The following is a 19,094-nucleotide window of genomic DNA, read 5'->3' as shown; positions in this document are numbered from 1 at the left end:
ATTTTTCAATCTTGCTTTTCCTCTAATTCTGGGAATCCTATAGGTCTGTGAGGTCTGTGAGGATCTTTTTTTTTCTCCCTCTCTTCAGAGTGGGTAACTTCTCTTGTTCTACCTTCAACATCAATGTTTCCTCACATACTTTTGTGATATTGAACCCATCCAGAGTTTTTACTCTCGGCTCATATTTTTTGGTTCTCAATTTTTCATTTGTTTCTTCTTTAGAAATTGTATTTTGTTGCTGAAATTTTCTATTTCTTTATTGAGAAAATTATTTTTTATTTATTTTAAGCATGTTCACAAGTACTTGTTGAAGCATTTTTACAAGGACTGCTTTAAAATGTTCATCAGGAAGGGTATAGAGTAGTATAACAAATTTGCATGCCATGAACTGTCAAAAGTGACTACAAAGCAGCTGACTGGGAAAGATCAATTTTAAAGTTCCTAGTCTCCTTATGCAACTATAACCTAGTCTGCAGCGCCTCAGGAGAAATTCCTTCAGTGGGTTCTCATTCTGGATAGACATGCATCCCATCTCTCACCATCCCATAAATACAATAGGAAGATTTATGAGATAGTCTCTTGTAACACCTCTCAATATAAGCCAGAGCATCACACAGTAATGCATTTCAAGAGGTGCCAACAAGATGCAACCCAGGTCCATATATAGACTGTAGTCAGAAATATAGTTAAAACAATTGGTTGTTAAAGAAACAATATTTAACCTTATGCTGTCTAACTCAGATTTCCTGTTTTCAGATACTAATGCTATAGTAGGGAATTCCTATCCTAGATGATATCTTAAGACTAAAACTCCTGGATTGATTACAATGATGAATTTAGGATTCATGTGGACATTAATGGTCTTTCCCCAAAAGCCAAATAAAGATAGCACTGACAGAGCTGGGTGTGGTGACACATGCCTATAATCCCAGCAGCTCAGGAGGCTGAGGCAGAACTATCATGAGTTCAAAGCCAGCCTCAGCAAAAGTGAGGCCCTAAGCAACACAGTGAGACCCTGTCTCCAAATAAAATACAAAAGAGGGCTGGGGATGTGGCTCAGTGGTTGAATGTCCCCAAGTTCAATCCCTGGTACCAAAAAAAAAAAAAAAAAAAAAGAGAGAGAGAGAGAAAAAGAAAAAGAAAGCACAGAATTACCTAAAATTACAAATTAAGAATTTATTTAAAATTTTTCATCTTTTTTAGAAATAAAAAGGTTTAAAGAAATAGAATGTTCATCAGATAATTCTAACAAGTTCGTCATCTCAGTGTCGGCATCTATTGGCCTTTTGAGATTTTCTTGGTTCTTGGTTTGATGAGTGATTTTCTGTTGAAACCAAAACATTTGGGGTATTATGAGACTCTGGATTAATTGTTTTAGCCAATTTCCTCCGACAGGGGGGAGGGAAAGGGTTGCATCTTCTGGTGGGAGTTACAATTCCATGTTTCCTGTTAAGTCTCTCTTGAGACTTTGTGACTGAGAGGTGGCAGTTATGGTTCTACATGAAGCCTCTGATGTTGCCTCCCTAGGTGGGTATATAATGAGACAGGAGATAATAGGAATTGCTATGGTTGTGTGTTATATAATAATAAGAAGCTGTATTTGGTATTTGCCTGGACTTGTAAAACTAAAATCATAAAAGGCTCCTGGTGACAAACTTGTTGTGTGGCAGGATGACACTCCTGAACAATGCCGATAAGAACCTTTATCTATGATTTGCGTGGTGGCTCCTAGTCTAGTCGTGTTCTGGTCTTTATGAATGAAGACCAGAGCATGACTGGGCTGAAAATCACTACTTAAACCCCTGGAAACTGTCAGCAGCATCGTGACCAGAGGACTCCTGTCGCTCTGTCTCTTGACTGCCCCGGCTGCTGTCCACACTATCACTGATTGCTGATTGACTGTTGTCACTGAGGCTAGACGACTGACCACCTCTCCCTCGACAACGACTGCCATCCAGCCTCTGGCTTATCACACACTCGACGACATCCAAAGACACCTGAGGAGCTGAGAGAGGCTACGGCTGAGAAGAATCCCCTCAGTCTTGCTGACTGACTTCTTGGCTAAGAGACGTTGCATTGAGTAAGTCCATGGGGATTGGACTCTAGGTGAATAAGGAAGTGAATCTTCAATGTATTTGTGACTTGCTATTATTAGGAATGTTGAGTGTGCACTGCATGAATAAAATCCGCTTGTTGGAACCAAACGATTCCTCTCTTACTCACTGCTCGAGACAGTGGGAGAGGGGGAAGTGCCACATTATTACTCCTTCATGACTACCACTGACACCACAGAGGAGGGGGGTCTCCCTTCTGCTAGGTAGCAAGAAGCTAACTCCTTCTCTGACACCATGGGTCATGGGGGAGGGCTTTGTTGAGGAGTGTCAGCCTTTACTAGTAGAGGGGGAGGTAGGGCCACATTTTTCCTCCCTGTGTCATTTAGTTAAAGTCCAGAAGTTATTGTCGCTGGCTCTTAGTGGTACAAAATCCGTGGATATTTGTCACTGCTTGCAGTAACAATTTGCACGGGTCTTATGGGTGGTGGACTGGAAACTGAGCCACTTCTATCTCTGGGCTGCTTCCTTGCTTGCTTGTTTATAGAGGATAGAGGAAATGAGGCTTACTTGCTTTGAGAGGAGAGAGAAAGAGACTTTTGCTTATCAGAGAGAAAGAGAGACTTTGCTTAAGAGAGAGACTTTGAGAGAAGGACAGGCTTTGCTTAGAGCTTAGAGGAAGAGAGACTTGCTATGCCTTAAAGTCTGCTGCTTCTTACTGGTGCATCCTGCATCCTGTGAACTAAGGGTGCATCTACCTAAGGTGCTTTAGTGATCCGTCTCAGTTCTCCACTCTGCGATCTGCCTTACGCCGCTTTCTGCTAGCTACTGTGCCACTTCTTTCTACTTGCTGCTGTTCCGCTGTCTTTTCTTTCTGCTTGTCACTTCTGCTAGCTGCTGTGTTCTTCTTTCTACTAGCTGCTGTGCTTTTCCCTACTAGCTGCTGCGCCGCTTCTTTCTACTAGTTGCTGCTGTGTGTTCTGCTAGCTGCTGCCGTGTTTTTCTGTCTTGCTCGGCCTATGCTTATATCACCTCCAGGAGGCGGAGAGCAGGGCCACGCCTCTTATGCAAAGATTAGGCCAGACGCTAGATGTCCGAGCAGGCACAATTAGGAGTGCTTGAGAACACATGCACATACATTGTGTGCGTGTAAGATAAATCACCTGAGTGTGCTTATGTCAATCAACCTCCTCACTGCTGATGTGATCAGGCACCGCCCTGGCATGGTCAACATGGCACAGCCCCCAACAAGTTATCTAAATGTTTGGATTTACCTTTTTTTTTTTTTTTTTTAATCTATAATGGTTGACATTTTTGTGTTTCCTGTTTGATCAACTCCAAGTCTAAAGAGTAAGAGGCAAAAAAGGATATCAGGGGATTAACATTGTTTCAATTTTTGGATTTCAAAGTCACTAGCCATCCTTTCTTCGGAGTCTTCTCATGTTTGTTTTACATGTAATACATTTTCAGTTGTATTTGGGCGGAAGAATAGGGAAAAGTATATCTATTTTATCTTCCCAGGAGTGAAAATTTCCTAAACATGGACTATTTAATAATATCAAAATGCAGGTATGTGAGGGCAGCCAAATATAAAAATTAAAGTTGGATCCTATCTCAAAATATAGACTATATGCCAGAAAAATATTTTAAATGAATATTTAATGTGAAATCCAAAACCATATGAGAAAACATGGAAAAATTAATTTATAAGCTAAGGTTAAGAAAAATCCTAATTATGGCATAATATTTAGGAACTGTATGGAGGAAAAAATAGGTTAAGTTGACCACACAAAAATCAAATCTTTTCAAATTGCATAAAACAAATATCATTACCATAGTCAAAATAAAATGGCAAACTAAATAGAAATATATATTCTTTATGTTATAAAGCATTAATCTCCTATTCACTGGTAAGAACATCAATAGCCCATTGGGAAATAAATGGGCAGAGTATGCAAACATAGTTCACAGGAAAACAAATATAAATAGTTCTTAAACATTTTTAGATAATCTTGTTTGCAATAGAGAAGTTTAAATTTAAATAATACTAGAAAACATCATATGGCCCTCCCTTTTCAGACTGGCAAAAATCCAAAAGTTTATGACATATTTGATTGGTAATTTGAGAGAGACTTTCATTCATTGCTGATGAGAACATAAACTGGAACAGCCTCTTTGGTGAGCATTCTGGTAATATATATCAAAATGACTTCCAGGAATTTAACCTAAAATATAATTGTATGTATGTAAAATAATGCATGTATGAGATTATTTATTGCAACTCTTAATAGCAAAGGATTGAAAACAATCTGTTTTAGAATGAAAAAATGTAATATGGTACCATTTAAATTTTTAAAGAAGGGAAAGTCTATAATTTTATTGATTTGCATTTATATGAAAATTCTTTATAAATACCTGAGCCATGGGGGAGGTAAATATTTATTGAGAAAATAGATTTGAAGGAAAGTGTTTCCCTGAATAATTTTTCTATTTTCAACATCTGAATCACGCGACAGAAGGAGGGGTGATGGGGTAAGGAGAAAAGGAGGAAGACATTGGAGACTTACAGGGGGAAAAAATGAGAGGACCAAAAAAAAAAAAAAAAAAAAAAAAAAAAACCACCCAAAAAACAACAAACTAGCAAACAATAAACAAAAAACTAGCACACAGAAATGGCTGCCAGGCTGGGGATGCAGCTCAGTGGTAGAGCATTTACTTAGCCCCAGTTCAATCCCCAACATCACCACCACAACAAAAAGAAATGGCTGCCAGGCTCTAGTGATGACTTTGGCACCAAAAAGAAAACCAATTGATGCTATGGAAAAGAAGAGCAAAGTACAAACCCTGCTGAAAGGATACTAAATTTGTTTTTTATTACCTTGTACATTGATGGATACAAATTATGTTCTTCTACCAGGCCATCATCACAGGTAATTTTCTTTTCATAGACAGCTTTTAATAGCATATGTGTAATAGGTTGGTGCCTATTAGTAAAAGTCAGAAATGGACTTAAGATTAGGGTTCTGAGATCATAATTACCAGACTTATCCATTTCACAGAATATATCCCAAAACACTGAATCAGACTGTCACTGTGGGGGGTGGATCATCAAAGATGCATTTAGACACATGGAGAACCAGGGCTGCATGACCACTAACTGCTCTTTTTACAAAAAGAGAATATGGTCTTGATGCTAGACTTGACTTGGAAATCTCGAGTCTTTCCAAGTTGGCAAACATTTTCTTTAACAGGTAAATATACTAAAGCTAGATCCAGTCATAAAGAACACTGTAAGCAGCTGGGGGTACAGCTCAGTGGTAGTGTGTACGCTTAGCTTGCACAAGGCTCTGGGTTTGAGCTCTATTGCCAAAAAGCCAAATAAAACAAACAGAACATCTCCAATAATGAACCTGGCACAGTGTCCAATTAAGCTTTTCATATCTGCTAATCCCCTGCCATTCATGTGGACTCTTCCTATCCACTTGGAATGCTTTTTATCATTCCCCACGTTAGAGATCCTTGTGGGCCTCCAGAAGCTCCATTCAGGTGAGCTACCTCTGTACTTGCTCCGTGTGGCCACTGCATTCTAGCCACATAGCTGTCAAGAAAATCAGAAACTTTACTAAACCTGTGGGGAAAGGGGTGAGGAGACAGAGAGACAAGTGAAATAGGAGAGAGAATAGGGGAACTGGGACACACGGAGGAGAGAGCAAAGACTGTACTAGATTTCTGTGTGTACTCTATCACTTCTGGATGCACTGTTGATATGTTCTACTATTCTGCCCACGGTGGGACATGGACTCAGTGTTTAAGCTGTGACTTGTCTTCAGGCATGGTTTTATCAAGCTATCTTTTTTACTTCACCATTTCAGTATTATTTCCTAATACCATGATTTTTTTTCAATAATTAATATTGATAAGTAGAACCACTATAAAATTTACATTTTATTATCAAGAAGGTTAAATTTCCTTAGTATTTTTTTAAATTTATTTTTATTGTAAACAAATGGGATACATGTTGTTTCTGTTTGTACATGAAGTAGAGGCATACCATTTGTGTAATCATACATTTACATAGGGTAATGGTGTTTGATTCATTCTGTTATTATTTCCTTCCCTCCCACCCCTCCCACCTTTCCTTTCCCTCTATACAGTCCTTCCTTCCTCCATTCTTGACCCCCTCCCACCCCCAATTATATGTCATCATCCGCTTATCAGCGAGACAATTCGTCCTTTGGTTTTTTGAGATTGGCTTATCTCACTTAGCACGATATTCTCCAATTTCATCCATTTGCCTGCAAATGCCATAATTTTATTATTCTTTATAGCTGAGTAATATTCCATTGTATATATATATATATATACAGTTTTTTTATCCATTCATCAATTGAAGGACATCTAGGTTGGTTCCACACTCTGGCTATTGTGAATTGAGCAGCTATGAACATTGATGTGGCTGTATCTCTGTAGTATACTGATTTTAAGTCCTTTGGGCATAGGCTGAGGAGTGGGATAGCTGAGTCAAATGGTGATTCCGTTTCAAACTTTCTGAGAAATCTCCACACTGCTTTCCAGAGTGGCTGCACTAATTTGCAACCCCACCAGCAATGTATGAGTGTACCTTTTTCCCCACATCCTTGCCAACACCTATTGTTGCTTGTGTTCTTGATAATCACCATTCTAATTGGGGTGAGATGGAATCTTAGGGTAGTTTTGATTTGCATTTCTCTTATTACTAGAGATGTTGAACATTTTTTCATATATCTGTTGATTGCTTGTACATCTTCTGTGAAGTGTCTGTCTATTCATTTCCTTAGCCCATTTGTTGATTGGGTTATTTGTATTAATGGTGGAGAGTTTTCTGATTTCTTTATATATTCTGGAAATTAGTGCTCTATCTGAAGTATGAGTGGCAAAGATTTTCTCCCACTCTGTAGCCTCTCTCTTCACATTGCTGAGAGTTTCCTTTGCTGAGAGAAAGCTTTTTAGTTTGAATCTGTCCCAGTTGTTGATTCTTGCTTTTATTTCTTGTGCTATGGGAGTCCTGTTAAGGAAGTCTGATCCTAAGCTAACAAGGTGAAGATTTGGACTTACTTTTTCTTCTATAAGATGCAGGGTCTCTGGTCTGATTCCGAGGTCCCTGATCCATTGTGAGTTGAGTTTTGTGCAGGGTGAGAGATAGGGGTTTAGTTTCATTCTGTTGCATATGGATTTCTAGTTTTCCCAGCACCATTTGTTGAAGAGGCTATCTTTTCTCCATTGCATATTTTCCCTTAGTATTTTTAAATCACCTCTAGAATGTCATTTGTTAGCAATTTAGGGTCAAACTGTTCAATATATTTTGAGAAATTAATATCTAAAATTAAAATGTATTTCTAAAACAGTACAGAAGTGGATGATGCCTATACAGGCTGGTGCTTCCACTAGGTCCTATTTCATTCTCACTGTGATACCAGAGGCATCTGGACTCCAGGTTATACAGGAGCTGACAGAGGCTCAGCAGGTTGTATTATCTAAGTTGGTGAGTAAAGAAGTATTTCATATATTGGCTTTTTTCAGAACTCACATTCTGTCTTACACTAACAGATTTCCTAGGTATTGCTTTTATTCTGTTATTTATTTTGGGTACTGGGGAGTGAACCCAGGGGCCTTTTACCACTAAGCCACATCCATAGTCCTTTTTATTGTTATTTTGAGACCGGGTCTTGCTACGTTGCTGAGACTGGCCTTGAACTTGCCATCCTCCTGGCTCAATCTCCTGAGCTGCTTGGATCACAGGCGTGCACCACCATTCCTGCTGTTTAAAAATCCTGCTGCATTCTGACCTAGGATTCTACACTCAATTCAATTTCATGTGAGGTCATATAGCTGATTTTGCCTTCTAACTTCATATTAATAAGGAAATAATTTCCATAAATAAGCAATCAGTGAGTCATTGTTTATTCATTCCTGTATTCATAAGCAATCTATCATTTCTTCAGCATCTTTGTTTGCAGAACCGAGAACAGGAGCTATAAATTATTTCTGAGCTTCTAGAATTATACATGCTTGAACTTTGCAGATAACTATTATCTACCTTCTCCTTGCTTATAACCCCAAAACACAACTTTACAATTTCCTTAAACCCTGCATCAGAATCATTGGACAGGGAAGTTCAGTGTCAATTTAGCTAGTATGGTTAAAAAAAAGTTGCTAGGTATGTTGATTTGTGGTGTGCAATAAATTCCAGGAAGAATCATAGGATTTGTTTGAAAGTTACAACTATAAAATGAAATACTGACTTTAATTGCCTCCAGATCATTTTTCATTTATACATTTAATAAACATTTACTGAGCCTTTGCTAAGTCCCAGAATTATGCTAAATGCAATCTAGGAAATACAAAACACAACTTAATAATGTGTGATGACCATCAAGCAATAGTGGTGGAGCACAGGCTGGAAACCTGGGGGCCTGCATTAAAAATCTATTTGTCAGATGAAGCTGTGTGATCTTAGGTCAGTTGTTAATCTTTCAAGACCTGTCTCCTCGGTTCTAAAATAAATTTAATTACACCTTCTTTCAGGTTTCTTTTGAAGCTCAAAATTGTGTGGTCTGTAATAGGCCCTGAATAATCAAGGTGAAAAATCCAGATGTTGCCTGATCTTTCAGACACAACGTGAGGTGGAATTTTAAAGTTAAAAAATCTAAGGTGCACTTTCAGTATTTCCTTATTACTTGATTGATCCTTCAAATATTTATTCTCCTTTTAAGAGTCATCCCTTAGCATATGCCTCTTTTATTATAAAACTTCAGCATATGCCTTTTTTATTATAAAACTTTACAGCATATAACTAACTAAAAGTAGAAGGAATCATTATAATTATCCTAAAAACAAACAACAGACTACACCCTTTGTCTACTATTAGCAAGATAACTTCATATTGCCTATTTTAGTCTACATGCAAAACTACGTGACAATTTAATTTCTCGGTCTTTGGTGATATTGCATTCTTAAATTGTATCTCTATTTGATGCTACTAACATCCTTTGATACATGAATTCACATTTGAAATTTTCACATCTCATCCTTTGTTTTTGTTGTTGTTTGTGAGGGTAGAAATTGAACCTAGGGCCTCTTGCATGCAAAGCAAGCACTATACCACTGGGCTATATCCCCAGTCCTCAAATTGTTAATTCTTCATAATGGAAGATATTGCTAGCAAGTTTAAAACAAAAACTTGGTACTTAAAAATCATCTCTAGATTCTAGCTATTTTCTTAAATGTATTAAGCAGAATCTCTTGCAGTTTCTGCTTATATTTTAAATTTTCCCAATATTCATTTATTTTTATTTTGAATTGTGTATGGAATATGAAAAACTGAATCAAGAAGCTGTGTTGAAAGCCACTTTTCAAATTTCTGAAGAGCTCTTCTCTACATATAGTTCTAATGACAAGATAAGGATTGTTTGAATCATGGTCATTAATAAGTCAGCAACAAACATCAGGTAAAGATGTTTATCCATTAAAAACTATAAAATTCAACTATAATGTGATCTATCAAGATATTTGACTCAATAAAATATATTTCTATTCCCAAAGGGAAAATCTGTCAGAATGGTTCCTTCTTTACAGACAGCAGAGTTTATAAGACTAGGCCAAAACATCAGCAAAATGTACAATTTTGTCTACAAGAATGTGGGACCAGACCAGACATAAGGAATTAAATCATGTTAATCTTTTTGTAAGTCATTGAAGAAATCAAGGAGAAGCTAGAAAGTAAACTGTAGCCAGAAAAGAGGAGTAATTTTAAGTAAATATTGTAACAAAAGCAGAAATATTGCTTCGTTATGTTATTGTGTAAATAGATTATGTGTTTAAAAATACATCCCTATACTTTCACAGGCAAATGGTGGCATTGCTCTCAAACTGTGTTTTACGTGCAGCCCACATCCTGGGTGCTGATTTAAGTCACTAACTTAGTCTGTCCAAGCAAACCACATCCTACCTCACCTGGTTGGAGACAATGGTACAGCTGTGTGTTCACTCTTCATTTCCTGAAGGTCTGCACTTCAGGTTCAAGAGCACTGTCTGTCCCCAAGAGTGTTTCTCTCATTCTTCTTCGGAATTTCAACAACAACATAGGTAGTATTCCAAATATCCGGGTTTCTCAATTCCTGAATTTGACCTACATTCTACCTTAGTCATCTACTGTATTCTTGGGAATAACCTGTCTTGTAGTTACTGCTAACCTAAACCACTTCATATTCTCCGTGTCAGATATTGTGTTTTCTCATGACAATCTTCCGACTTTTCAGCTTAGTTCTGCTGTCATTCCAATTCCAAAAAATGTTCCACTCCACCTGAGTCTACCACCTCTTTACTTGCCCTCACTTGACTCACATCCTCATTTTTCTCCTAATCCAGTATAAACTCAATTTTTATTTATTATAATAAATGATACCCTTGTCTTTCTGGTTTTTATTTTTTTTATGCTTACCAGGTCTAATCAACTCCCTGCTTTCGCAGCATGTATCTGGGTGAATGTGGCTGGAAAAACAAGTGTGAGACCATATTGACTGCTCTCATTTAAAATTCATGACCACAAAATCTCAAGTGTTTCCATAAAGTCATGAAGTTAGTGACTTTTAGAGGAACAGGGAGCCAGAAAGAAAGGAGCAACAGAAACCAAAGTGAATTTATTCTACTTTCAAGCTACTGGTGGGAGTTGGTGGAAGTTGTCATTTAAGAGTATGATAAAAGAAACAGTTCTCAAGAGGCATCGTGTTTTTATTGAGTTAGAATGAGAAGTGACAGAATGTTCAGAAAATACACATAAATGTATGGTAAGTATCTTTCTTGCTCTAGGCCACTATTTCTCTCTCTCTCTCTCTCTCTCTCTCTCTCTCTCTCACACACACACACAGTTACTTGCAAAACAAATGCATCACACAATGCATTCTTTATTCCTAATTTTCAAGTATCTGCCATCATAGGTATTGAAGTTCTTTGCACCAAATCAGTTTTCTCTTACCTACTACATCTGATTATCCGTGATTTCAATATTCTTGTGGAATATTCATTTGAGGCCCAGGACTATCAGTTCCTTGACTGTATTACTGATCTGCTATTTGACATCAGTTACCCACTTTCTTTCTTTGTTAAAACCCAGATATTGTTATTGTCTATAATCAATGTGGCAGGTGTTTCTAACTTACTAATTGAAGATTATTTCAACTCACCCTTCTTACCTCTATAGTAAAATGCAAAAGCACAAACTTTCCCCCAGTCTTCTACATGGTGACCAAATAAAATGTAAACCAAAGTCCACGGTGCCTTTCACTTGCTCCTCCTTCTTACCTGGACTATAGATATGTGATCTGGAGGTGCTGCAGCAACTAAGAGCCATGAGGTAAAAGGCACAAGAATCAAAACCAATACATTGAGAATAGTAGAGCAAAACACAGAAAATGTCACTTCTGACTGTGGTTTAACTTGTATCACTTCCAATTGTCAGCTGAGAATAAGTAGACCAAGAATGGGTGGCGGGAGAGTGGGCTGATAGAAAGTATTGAAGAAAAGATTTAAGAAGTCAAAATTCCTGAAAAAAAAAAAAAAAAAGAAAAAAAAAACAAGCCACTGATGAGAGAAATACTACAATCTCATGAGGAATAAATAAGAAGAAAAACATTGAGGCCATCTTTGCAAGTTACTTAAAACCAAGAGAAGAGGGGGTTTTCAAGATGGCGGCCTAGAGGGTGGCTGCATTACGTGTTGCTCCAGAACTCAGGATTCAAGAGAGGAGATATTGAGACGCTTGGGACCAACTCAAAGTAGCCGGGTGACTCTCACCCCCTGGGGGGGCATCCCGGATGGGACAGGGGTCCCGGAACGCAGGAAACTTTGTGAAGTAGAACTGCCGGCGAGACGCCCCTCCCCCCGCTGGAGCGCCATAGAGGAGGCCGGTCGGCACAGCGCTGGGACTCGGAGCAGCCACTGGGGCTCCGGCGGCTGCCCGGGGGAGGAGAGGCGGGGAGAACTGTGTGGACTCAGGACACCAGGGCCTGCCCTGAGGAGGAGGAGAGGAGCGTGGCCACTTGGATTCAGAGAGACTGCGCCAGAGCTGCAGGCGGTTGCCAGAGGAGAAGCCGCGCGGCGAGCTGTTTGGAATCAGAACGACGCTTCTGAACCCCGGGGCCTGCCCTGAGGACGAGGAGGAAGAGGAGCAGCCGCTTGGATTCGGGCGACTATACGGGAACTACAGGCGGTTGCCAGAGAAGGGGCTGCGTGCGTGGCGAGCTGTTTGGACCCTGACCACTTCTGAACCCCGGGGCCTGCCCGGAGGAGTAGGAGAAGGAGGAGAAGGAGCGCGGCGGGTCCTTTGGACTCGCAGTGACTGCATTAGCGCTCCAGGCGGCTGCTCAGAGGAGAAGGCGAGTGGTGAGTTATTTGGTCTTAAAGTGACAGCTCCTGAACACAGGGGGGCTGCCTGGAGGAGAAGCGTGGTGGGACGCTTGGTCTTGAAGGACCACACCAGAGCTCCGGGCGGTGGCCCAGAGGACCCGTGCAGCGGGTCACGTGGATTCAGAGCCACTCAGAGGGACTGCTCCTGAACATCCGGGGGGTTATCTGGAGAAGGAGGAGGAACGGGCAGGGTCACTTCGACTCGGAGTGATTGATTGCCCCGGGCTACGGGTGGTTGGTGGGAGGAGGAGGCACGAAGTGAGTTTCTTGGACTCCTAGTGACCGCACCGGCATACTGGGCAGCTGTCTGGAGGAAGAGGCCTGTGGCGGGTCTCTGGGACTCAGAGCGATTGTTCGGGGCCACAGGTGGCTGCTCAGAGGAGGGGCCACGCAGCCAGGCGATTAGGTGCAGAACAGGGTCCCAGGATCTAGGAGGCTTCTGGGTGGAAGAGCCGTACAGAGACAGGCTTAGGGCGGAGCGAAGGTTCCAGGCCTATGGGCAAATTCTCTGAGGAGGGGCAGCCTAAGGAGATTCATCTGCGAAGGGTGAGGCTCCCAGGCCCAGGAGGTAGGGCCGGGCCCCTGGAAACTTTGCAGAGGAAGGCAGCCCAGCCCAGGCAGTAGATGTAAATTGAGGGGAACCTCTAGGAGGAAACTGACCAGCGAGACCTCCCCACCGGGTGAGTCTTCCCTGCTGGGTGAGGTTTCCCACAAGGACAGTAAAACCAGAAGCTCAGGCCCAAACAGGCCTTACCTCAGCCCACAGCCTAGGTCCCCTTTGGATGACCATTGGTCAACAAGTGGAGGCACCTCTGCCCACTAGCGGGGATTATACCCCACCTGAAGGACACCACTCCTAGAGAGGCAGCTTCCTTGTGGAGCACTGCATTATCAACTGCCTCCAAGACTTCAGGCTACTGAAGGCTAAGGGGGGATATATATAGAAATCTTCAGGGTCATTGTAAATCAACAGAGGAAATCTGCAATATCTCAGCGGTCCACTGATATCTGAACAACATGAGAAAACAAGGAAAGAAAATGCTGCAAACAAATCTAGATGTTACATCAATAAAACCCAATGACAGCATGGCAGAAGAAATGACAGAAAAGGAGTTCAGAATGTACATAATTAAAATGATCAGAGAAGCAAATGAGGAGATGAAAGAGCAAATGCAAGCATTGAATGATGAGATGAAAGAGCAAATGCAAGCATTGATTGATCGCACCAATCGACAGTTAAAAGAGCAAATACAGGAAGCAAAAGATCATTTCAATAAAGAGTTAGAGATATTGAAAAAAAACCAAACAGAAATCCTTGACATGAAGGAAACAATAAACCAAATTAAGAACTCCATAGAAAGCATATCCAATAGGATAGAACACCTGGAAGACAGAACCTCAGACATTGAAGACAAAATATTTAACCTTGAAAACAAAGTTGAACAAACAGAGAAGATGGTAAGAAATCATGAACAGAATCTACAAGAGCTATGGGATATCATGAAAAGGCCAAATTTAAGAATTATTGGGATTGAGGAAGGCCTAGAGAAACAAGCCAAAGGAATGAACAACCTATTCAATGAAATAATATCAGAAAATTTCCCAAATCTGAAGAATGAAATGGAAAATCAAGTTCAAGAGGCTTACAGGACTCCAAATACACAAAATTACAACAGACCCACACCAAGGCACATTATAATGAAAATACCTAACATACAAAATAAAGACAGAATTTTAAAGGCTGTGAGAGAAAAGAACCAAATTACATTCAGGGGGAAACCAATACGCATATCAGCAGATTTTTCAATCCAGACCCTAAAAGCTAGAAGGTCCTGGAACAACATTTTTCAAGCCCTGAAAGAAAATGGATGCCAACCAAGAATCTTATACCCAGCAAAACTTACCTTCAAATTTGACGATGAAATAAAATCCTTCCATGATAAACAAAAGCTAAAAGAATTTACAAAAAGAAAGCCAGCATTACAGAACATTCTCAACAAAATATTCCATGAGGAAGAGATGAAAAACAAAGAAGCAAATCAGCAAAGGGAGGAATTATCCTAAAGGAATTGTCAAATAAAGGAGGAAACAAGTTGTGTCAAACAAATAAATAAACAAAATTTTAAAAATGAACCAAATGACCGGGAAACCAAATCATTTCTCTATAATAACCCTGAACGTTAATGGCCTGAATTCATCAATCAAAAGACATAGACTGGCAGACTGGATTAAAAAGAAAGATCCAACAATATGTTGCCTGCAAGAGACTCACCTCATAGAAAAAGATACCCATAGATTAAAGGTGAAAGGATGGGGAAAAACATACCATGCACATGGACTCAGCAAAAAAGCTGGAGTATCCATCCTCATTTCCAATAATGTGGACTTCAAGCCAAAGTTAGTCAGAAGGGATAAAGAAGGTTATTTCATACTGCTTAAGGGAAGCATAAATCAGCAAGATATAACAATCATAAACATCTATGCCCCAAACAGTGGCTCATCTATGTATGTCAAACAAATCCTTCTCAATTTCAGAAACCAAATAGACCACAACACAATAATACTAGGTGATTTTAACACGCCGCTCTCACCACTGGACAGATCTTCCAGACAAAAATTGAGCAAAGAAACCATAGATCTCAACAACACAATCAATAATTTAGACTTAACGGACATTTATAGAATATTCCATCCAACCAAGAGTGAATACACTTTCTTCTCAGCAGCACATGGATCCTTCTCTAAAATAGACCATATATTATGCCACAAAGCTAATGTTAGCAAATACAAGAAGATAGAGACACTAGCATGTATTCTATCAGATCATAATGGATTGAAGTTAGAAATAAATGAAAGAGTAAAACACAGAAACTATTCCAACATCTGGAGGTTAAACAATATGCTATTATATGATGAATGGATAACAGAAGATATTAAGAAGGAAATTAAAAAATTCTTAGAGGTAAATGAGAACAAAGAAACATCATATCAAAACCTCTGGGACACTATGAAAGCAGTACTTAGAGGGAAATTTATTTCATGGAGCGCATTTAATAAAAGAAGTAAAACTCAACAAATAAACAACCTAACACTACAGCTCAAAGCCTTAGAAAAAGAAGAACAGAACAGCACCAAAAGTAGTAGAAGACAGGAAATAGTTAAACTCAGAGCTGAAATCAATGAAATTGAAACAAAAGAAACAATACAAAAAATTGACAAAATAAATAGTTGGTTCTTCGAAAAAATAAACAAAATTGATAAACCTTTAGCCACACTAACAAAGAGAAGACGAGAGAAAACCCAAATCACTAAAATTCGGAATGAACAAGGAAATATCACTACAGACAGGATGGAAATACAAAACATAATTAGAAGCTATTTTGAAAATCTATACTCCAACAAAATAGAAAATTTCGAAGACATCAACAGGTTTCTAGAGACATATGAATTGCCTAAACTGAATGAGGAGGACATAAACAATTTAAATAGACCAATTTCAAGTACTGAAATAGAAGAAGTCATCAAAAGCCTACCAACAAAGAAAAGTCCGGGACCAGATGGGTTCTCAGCCGAGTTCTACAAAACCTTTAAGGAAGAGCTCATTCCAATACTTCTCAAAGTATTCCATAAAATAGAAGAGGAGGGAACCCTCCCAAACTCATTCTATGAAGCCAATATCACACTGATACCTAAACCAGACAGACTCATCAAGGAAAGAAAATTTCAGACCAATATCCTTAATGAACATCGACGCAAAAATTCTCAACAAAATTTTAGCAAATCGCATACAAAAACATATTAAAAAGATAGTGCACCATGATCAAGTGGGTTTCATCCCAGGGATGCAAGGTTGGTTCAACATCAGGAAATCAATAAACGTAATTCACCATATTAATAGACTTAAAGTCAAGAATCACATGATTATTTCAATAGACGCAGAAAAAGCATTTGATAAAATACAGCACCCCTTCATGCTCAAAACACTAGAACAAATAGGGATAGTGGGAACATTCCTTAATATTGTAAAGGCCATTTATGCTAAGCCCATGGCTAATATCATTCTAAATGGTGAAAAACTGAAAGCATTCCCCCTAAAAACTGGAACAAGGCAGGGATGCCCTCTTTCACCACTTCTATTCAACATCGTTCTTGAGACTCTGGCCAGAGCAATTAGACAAACCAAAGAAATTAAAGGGATACGAATTGGAAAAGAAGAACTCAAACTATCCCTGTTCGCTGATGACATGATTATATATTTAGAGGAACCTGGAAATTCCACCAGAAAACTCTTAGAACTCATAAGTGATTTCAGTAAAGTAGCAGGTTACAAGATCAATGCCCATAAATCCAACGCATTTTTATACATAAGTGATGAATCTTCAGAAAGAGAAATTAGGAAAACTACCCCATTCACAATAGCCTCGAAAAAAATAAAATACTTGGGAATCAATCTCACAAAAGAGGTGAAAGACCTCTACAATGAGAACTATACAACACTAAAGAAAGAAATTAAAGAACACCTTAGAAGATGGAAAGATCTTCCATGTTCTTGGATAGGAAGAATTAATATTGTCAAAATGGCCATACTACCTAAAGTGCTATACAAATTCAATGCAATTCCAATTAAAATCCCAATGACGTACCTTACAGAAATAGAGCAGGCAATTATGAAATTCATCTGGAAGAATAAGAAACCCAGAATAGCTAAAGCAATCCTTAGCAGGAAGAGTGAAACAGGGGGTATTGCAATACCAGATCTTCAACTCTACTACAAAGCAATAGTAACAAAAACGGCATGGTATTGGTACCAAAATAGAAAGGTAGATCAATGGTACAGAATAGAGGACACGGACACAAACCCAAATAAATACAATTTTCTCATACTAGACAAAGGGGGCCAAAAATATGCAATGGAGAAAAGATAGCCTCTTCAACAAATGGTGCTGGGAGAATTGGAAATCCATATGCAACAGAATGAAACTAAACCCATATCTCTCACCATGCACGAAACTAAACTCAAAATGGATTAAGGACCTCGGAATCAGACCAGAGACCCTGCAGATTATAGAAGAAAAAGTAGGTCCAAATCTTCATCTTGTTGGTCTAGGACCAGACTTCCTTAACAGGACTCCCATAGCACAAGAAATAAAAGCTAGAATCAACCACTGGGATAGATTCAAACTAAAAAGCTTTCTCTCAGCAAAGGAAACTATCAGCAATGCGAACAAAGAGCCTACAGAGTGGGAGAATATCTTTGCCAATCATACTTCAGATAGAGCACTAATCTCCAGAATCTATAAAGAACTCAAAAAAACTCTACTCCAAGAATTCAAACAGTCCAGTCAACAAATGGGCTAAGGAAATGAATAGACACTTCACAGAAGAAGATCTACAAGCAATCAACAAACATATGGAAAAATGTTCAACATCTCTAGTAATAAGAGAAATGCAAATCAAAACCACCCTAAGGTTCCATCTCACCCCAATTAGAATGGCGATTATCAAGAATACGAGCAACAACAGGTGTTGGCGAGGATGTGGGGAGAAAGGTACACTCATACACTGCTGGTGGGGCTGCAAATTAGTGCAGCCACTCTGGAAAGCAGTGTGGAGATTCCTTAGAAAACTTGGAATGGAACCACCATTTGACCCAGCTATCCCACTCCTTGGCCTATACCCAAAGGACTTAAAATCGGCATACTACAGAGATACAGCCACATCAATGTTCATAGCTGCTCAATTCACAATAGCCAGACTGTGGAACCAACCTAGATGCCCTTCAATTGATGAGTGGATAAAGAAACTGTGGTATATATATACTATGGAATATTACTCAGCCATAAAGAATGATAAAATTATGACATTTGCAGGCAAATGGATGAAATTGGAGAATATCATGCTAAGTGAGATAAGCCAATCTCAAAAAGCCAAAGGACGAATGATATCGCTAATAAGTGGAGGTTGACACATAATGGGGGGGAGGGAAGGGTTAGAGTTAGGGTTAGGGAGGGGGGCAAGTATAGAGGAAGGAACTACTGTATAGAGGGTAAAGAGGGGTGGGAGGGGTGGGGGGAAGGGAAAAAAATAACAGAATGAATCAAACAACATTGCTCTATGTAAATTTATGATTACACAAATGGTATGCCTTTACGCCATGTACAAACAGAGAAACAACATGTATCCCATTTGTTTACAATAAAAAAAATAAAAAAAAATAAAAAATAAAAAATAAAAAAAAAAAAAAAAAAAAAAACCAAGAGAAGAGAGAAAATTCAACCTGAAAAACCAGACATACCATTTTCAGAGAAACAATGAGAGTGACAGTTTACTTTCATAAAGACATAAAAGAAGTCAAAAGAGAACATAAAATGCATGTCAAATTATGGAAATAACTGCCAATCTGAAATTTTTAAATTTATCTTTTAAATTATCTTTTAAAGATAAAAACTTATCTTTTAAATCTTTAAAATGTTAAGATAAATTATCCATAGCAAACCTGCTCTAAGCAAACAATGAAAACACTAAAGGGGGCTCTTCTGGGAAGCACGTTTAAATTAGTAAGAAATAATAAAGGGAAGGGTTAAAATATGGTGTACCTAA

The 19,094-nt window shown here is 38.9% G+C and overlaps 1 long non-coding RNA gene across 3 annotated transcripts in view; it reads right to left on the bottom strand.

The window, feature by feature from the left end:
- Window positions 1–972: 972 nt before the first annotated feature.
- The window catches only part of LOC306662028, a 416,277-nt gene continuing 398,155 nt past the window's right edge, over window positions 973–19,094 (bottom strand). For all 3 annotated transcript variants that reach the window (XR_013764033.1, XR_013764034.1, XR_013764035.1), the window contains exon 10: window positions 973–995. This is a non-coding gene — a long non-coding RNA (uncharacterized lncRNA). The remainder of the gene's footprint in view (window positions 996–19,094) is intronic.

The sequence above is a fragment of the Sciurus vulgaris genome, assembly GCF_902686455.1.
Source record: "Sciurus vulgaris genome assembly, chromosome: 5".
Lineage (NCBI taxonomy): Eukaryota > Metazoa > Chordata > Mammalia > Rodentia > Sciuridae > Sciurus > Sciurus vulgaris.
Note: the sequence above shows the minus strand (reverse complement) of the source record. Positions and strands in the feature narration are given on the sequence as shown.